At 41.8% G+C, this 6,514-nt stretch overlaps 1 long non-coding RNA gene across 1 annotated transcript; it reads right to left on the reverse strand.

Annotated features, from left to right (window-relative positions):
- Positions 1-953: 953 nt before the first annotated feature.
- On the reverse strand, positions 954-1,756 carry LOC128459088 (uncharacterized). The gene is made up of 2 exons (XR_008342103.1): positions 1,697-1,756; positions 954-1,583 (listed from the first exon to the last, which is right to left on the reverse strand). It is a non-coding gene; the product is annotated as an uncharacterized LOC128459088 (long non-coding RNA).
- Positions 1,757-6,514: the final 4,758 nt, after the last annotated feature.

The raw sequence follows: 6,514 nt of genomic DNA on the forward strand, positions 1-6,514 counted from the left end.
ATATTATATATATATATATATATATACAATATATATTTACATATATGTTTATATACATTAACATATGCATGTAATAAATGAATCAAAATACATTGTTCATTTCATCGTGTAACTCTTAGCCGCAGTATTTCATCACAAACGAACATGTGAACATTATACAACCCAGGATATTTCCAAACAAAATTCAGACTTAAATAGTTTAAATTTATTTTACCAAGAGGTTCATGTCACACTGTATGGAGAATATCTAAGATAAGACGATTTTCTACAACCACAAATTCCATTGCACAAGTGTTTTGCAGCAGAAAATACCTTCATAGGTGTCTATGGATGAGAGTAATTCAACTCAGAGCTCAAACAAAACCTAAAGAATCACGGAGACGGATGACCAATTACAATACATATGATTAACTGGATATGAAATGACTTCTACAAGAGGATATGACATTTTGATCATTTTGCGCAGCCCTAGTTTTCATTGAAATGCTTGTTCTCTCACATGAAAATACTTTGTTCTTTAAAATGCACAACAATGTTTGTCAGTAGGACTTCCTGATATCTTCCTCAACGATGAATGGACACACATTCTGTTCATCCACCGACTGCCCTACCTTACACATGGCATGACAGTATGATTTTGAAGGTCGGATTTCAAAAACATCTCAGAGTTAATTTTTACTGTTTTAGATTCTTAGTACTGGAGATTCTTAACATCTTTCTGTCTAAAGTTGATTTTAGGTCTATTTAAGAAGACGTGTACTGTTTGTAGTGATCTATTAATGCAAAATGCAACAAATTGGCAGCTAACATGGTCTATCAATGAGGCCTAACTGGTTTGACCGCTATAGAGGCTGTTGGAATATATGAACTTCATTTGTTTGGTTAATCTTTATAGTTATTTCTAGTTTCTTGGTAGTTGTTTGTTCTGCCTTAAAACATATAAAACAAGCACGACGATTTCCATGACTTTTATAACTTCAGACGACAAGAAATAGCAAATAACGATTCAAAGGGAGCAAACAACATGGAACCTCGAACAAACACAGGAGAAATGATACATGTAAAATGATTTAGAACAGTCAATTATATTAATGATTAGATAATAAGATATAACAAATACGATTCTTAGTTTCAAAATGTACTCAAAGGAGAGACGTTTAAATGTGCAAGAGTATTGACATTGACAAATGTGACAACTGAAACAATAACATTTGTATTGGAAGCTATCAAATCTGCACCATCAGCAAATGTAGTCATCCTTATAAATCCTAAACATCTCATTTAATTCAATTCAAAAATATATCAGGCAGCACTATTTTGACATGTGACCATCAAATACTACAAATTGCAGCACTGACTGAGCTTTCTCATAGGTTTGACCCAATAGTTAAGTCTCTGGGCTTCAGAAGAGAGTTTCCCTTTAAGTGCCACAATAAGAATCCTTTTCCAACAGGTTGGATATCTCCATCCACGACAGGTCCCACTGCACCTCCGTCACATCCAACTTGGTGGCAGGAAGCACCCCTGCTGGAACTTCCTGTTTGGAAACAGGCCAGCAGCTCCAAGTGCAGAACTTCTGGTACCTTCAGGAAAATACAACAGGCAGTGAATCATTTACTTCACCACCTGTTGGGCTTGTCGTTCATGCAGTAGAAAGTAGGAAGTCAAGACGGATGAAAATTTTATAAATACTAACCTGTAGTGACAAACGAGCCAAACAGTCAAAGGAATGACGATCAGAAGTAGAACCCCACATCAAGCAATGATCCATTTCCAGGAACCTGATCAAGACGACATAATACTTGTTTAAATAAATAAAACTGTTATAATAACAACAACAATTGGATTTCCAATCAACTTGGCAGACAGATGTAGTAAGTGTCAGGAAAGGGCCCACTGTATTTTGGTATTAAGCTGATCCAGTAATTTTTTAACTCTTTCTTTAACATTGTGCTTTTAAAACGTTTTCCTAGGGAATAATTCTTGGACCTTAATGAAAAAAATCTGCCGTATGTAGAGGACTGATATCTATGAGTGTGTGAAATTTGGTGCAGCTTGATTGTATTTAAGGGGACTGCTGGGCCTTGGTGAATATGCGCTCTACTGAGTCCCATTGTAGTTTCTTTCATCTCATTAGATCCTGAGGGATCTTCCTGATGAAATTAGACCTTCATGAAAAGACAGAGCAGGAGGAGAACCAGACAACCAAAAGGCTTCACTCAATAATAGAAAATGTGTTGATTAATATTGAGTATTTCCTCCAAAACAAGTAGATGTATATGAATAAGAAAAATACCAGTGGAGGCTGGAGTCTCCTCTGATGTGAAGTTTCCTAAAAGAAACAACAGTTGATATGTGACACTGATCCACTTCTATAGAACACACAGCAGAGTGATGATGTTCAGCTGACCTCTGTCCGGTCTCACTGATAACCAGCTCTCTGGAATCTGCAGCTGTCTGACGTGGGACGCACACCTGTAGAAGCCTTTATCTTCCCGTGTCACATTCTTAAGAGTCATCTTTATGACTCGGTCTGAACCGGACGAACTGTTAGAGTCAATCAATGCTCCGTTTTTAAAGAAGCTGGTTTGTTTGTGTTTGCCGCTCTGATGCTGATAACACAAGGTGACATCGTCATCCGTAAACACAGGGGAGGCTTGGGTCTTCAGAATTATGTCGCCATCTGTGGAAGAAAAATAGAAGGCAAGATTGAACTCCTACTTCTTTTAGCCCCTAAGGATGCTGAATTTTTGCGGGCGCAAACATTCAGCATCCTTAGGGGCTAAGCCCCCCATTTCTTTCAACCCTAGAAACGCCCCTGGTCCCACCCTCACTAAACTCTCGCAATTAACCCAGACAGGCAGAGCCTCGATTAGCAGAGGACACGGGGGACGAGTCCCATCGCTCAGCAGGGCCACGTCACCCCACATGCACCGTCACAGGCCGGTAGAGGGAGAAGAGCTCTGCAGGTTGGTTCTGTAGGTAAAGTTTCGCACCAAGAATATTTAAGGTTGCATTTTTAGGTCAGTATCAGAATAGTTCTTACACAAGCAGTGGATGTTCTCAACCTGCCTGTTTGGAAGGGGCTGTTTGGGCCGGTGCTGATGCTGGTTGCACGTTATCTTGCTGAAATTGAGAAAGAAAGAATGACCTGCAGGAATTGAGCTGTGGCAAGAAAAGTCCGACGAACACAAAGAGCAGTTCACCTGTTTACTCAACGTTCAGTGAATCTCAAACTGGAGTATCAGTTTTCATAAAGTAACAAACACAATCTTCAGACACAAGTTTTCAAAATAAAAGCTCTGTAATTCAGCTCGATATAAAGTATTTTAGCAACAAAATTAAGAATGTGCTTTTATTTTGTGGACAAATTGCTTAAGATAATGATTCTGTGAATGGTGTCGCCATGAGGGAGATCAGGATCTGCGACACACACGAACGCTCAGGTCAGTTTGATGTTGTTAAATAAAAAAAATTCATAATTATCAAAAGGATCTGGCAGAGCAGAAGATAAGTTCATCTCGGTCCACAGACTGAGGCACGCTGCCCAAGCCCCTCTGACCGCAAGGCGCTGTTTATACTGTTTATAATGAACCTACTGTGTGTGCTAATCACATCAAATTCAAAACTGCACATGTCAAGTGTGAAGCCTAAGACACGTGTTCCAAATACACACAGACTTCTGGAATCATCAGCTGAATACAATTGGAGTCGAAATTATATATTTTACTATCAGCTCTGGAAATCCAGAACAGAAAAGTTGAACCTCTGCACTAAAAAAATACCCAGGGCTGTTTCAGCAGATACTGAGAATCACCGCCCCAGGTTGTATTAGCTGCTGTTTGCCTCCCACACTGAGCAGCATTCAGTTGTGGTGTACTTTATAGACAGGGCATGCGAGTGCAATAGACAAAGGTCAAGCTATTTCATTAAAAACATCTCCTCCTCCTCCATAGGCCACTGGGAGCGCTGCCAAGAGCGAGCGAGTGGAATCCCTCCGACACAATCAGGGCAGGAGGGACAGCGGAGTTACAGCGTCCATATGCATGGCCACATTCATACGTCAGGGGCTGCATTATGACCGATGGACAAAGAAATGCTCTGAAGGCAGGGGTGGACTGGGACAAAAATTCAGCCCTGGCATTGTCTGTCCAGACCAGCCCACTACATTATCAGCGGACACCAAATAGAAGTCCACAAATCTTGCGGCGTCTTCTCTCATGCATTCTACTGTTACCACCTAGCTCAAAGATGGCAACAAGAAGGGAGGCCACACACAAACCTCTCATGCCAAAAGTAAATGTATTTAACTCCAAATCAAGATAGCTCTAACTACGTAGTGGGATGTGTAAAATAAGTTACGCGTCAGTGGTGTTAACAGTGTTTGGATGTGTGAAAATAAGGTGTGATGTATGTTGTAAGGTGCAGAAGCAAAGAAAAACAAAGGCTGAGGGCCCCATGCCCCTGGAAGCAGCCTTTAGATCTGCAGCTGAAGCCCAGCCCAAAAGGGCAGGCCCAGGGTGACGCCCTTGCCAGCTCTACCTGTGTCCGGAAAACAACTCTTCAGACTCTCACATGTCAAGTGGTCAACCTGAGAAGGACATGGATACATTATAATGTCTCTAATCATCACAAATTAAGTATGATTTCATAAAACATAAAACATGATAAACTCACCAGACTAGAGGAGACTCAACAGACAAACTTTGGTACAGTGAAGGCAGAGAGTGGAGGCAGACAGAGAGCAAGTCCTCGAACATGGACAGAGGGGGAACAACTCCTCAGGCTCTCACATGTCAAGTGGTCAACCTGAGAAGGACATGGATACATTATAATGTCTGAAAAATAAAGAAAATGTTTTCCTCTGTCCTGAACCTAGAGTTGAGAACTTTTTGGATGTGTGTTTCTTTTAAAACCTTTTGAAAATTATTATAATAATGAAGTATGAATTTATACATTAAAAAATACATGATAAACTTACAATTCTAACAGTGGTCCCAAATGTCCACATATAAAACAAAGGGAGAACGACTCCTCAAATATATCCCAACAACCTGTAATAATTGATAATTTAGTGTACATGATCACACCATTAAGGATCAACACATAAGCCCTCTCATCTCTATTTACAGCTCAGAAAGTTTACTGATGCTATGGCAACAGTAAACGACGTTAGCAGCTTTTAGCTAGCTTAGCTAAATCATCTGAACAATAATAACCCATAATATCACAATTCGGCAAATTAAAACCAAATCAAAAACGTTTTCTACTTTGTTTTGGACATGTCTAAAAAATGTAGCCTAGCCAGCGCCAGGCCAACGTTACTTACCATGTCTGCCTCCACTCGCTCATCATTGTCGAGTCCTCCTCGCTCGTCTCCCGGCGCACCTGCTGCTGCTGGGCTGGTGAACCCGGCACCAAACAGGTCCGTCAGTTTGGCACATTTAGCAGCCTCCACCTTCAGAGACTTAGGCTTTTTTTCCCGATGCTTCTCAGCGCCACCCGGGCGTTTTTTACTCTTATTATCCATTTTAAGTTTCTGTCTCAGCAGCAGCCCGTCCCGCGACTCCCCCCCAAAAATGGAATGAGGTCCCGCCCCACCCTGGTTTGTGTTGTGATTGACAGCACTGTCAGGGCTCTCTGAGCCTGTCAGCCCATGACTGATTGACAATGACAAACAATAGACCAATAATATGTGTCGATACTGGAAACACACTGCTAGTCCTCTGTAGCCAATTGGCCGGCCCAATTGGAGGGAATTTAGAGAGGAAGAAGAGAAAGAAAAAAAAAAAAAAAACAAAAAAAACATAGCGGACCAGACCGGCCCACATTGGGTCAACGGCCCACCGGGACGATGCTCGGTATGCCAGTCCACCCCTGGTTGACAGCCAGGAAGGGGGCGGTGTCAGAGATCACGTTGAAGATGGTCAGGCGAGCGTAGGCGGTGGCCGCAGAGGAGAAGACAAAGCTGAGTAGGTACATAAGAGGCACCACGCCCCAGCCGCAGAGCAACAGCAACACATCCACCAGGTGGTTATCCTCTACGAAGGCCTTGACTCCAAACGCCCGGAATACCCCCTGAAGACAAAACAAGTCAAGACACGAGCGAGGACAATTCAAGCATCATGTCATCATCGACATCAAGTGAATAACAGTTAATTAATTATTTTTTTTAAACAACAGCTTCTCAACAATGCTGGGTTTCAGGCGGTTTCATTTTTTTAGAAATAATTTCGCCTGCTTTAGAAACGATCATTTCACAGCGCACTGATAAGGCTGGGGTACAAAGAAAAGATACCGCAAGTTTGTACAAGTTAGGAAATAAATTCCTTTTCTCCCTCCAATACTCAGAATATATTGCAAGCAAACGCACAATAAAGTCCCAAGTCAAGTAGTGTGTGGGGGGGGGGGATCCATTGCGTTTCGCGGCCCGTTTTATTTTGAATCGCACACCAAACCCGCGAACCCTTTCCTGAATCAGTGACGTGCTCGGCCGGCTCGCGAGGCTTCGAAC

This window comes from Pleuronectes platessa, chromosome 16, assembly GCF_947347685.1.
Source record: "Pleuronectes platessa chromosome 16, fPlePla1.1, whole genome shotgun sequence".
NCBI lineage: Eukaryota > Metazoa > Chordata > Actinopteri > Pleuronectiformes > Pleuronectidae > Pleuronectes > Pleuronectes platessa.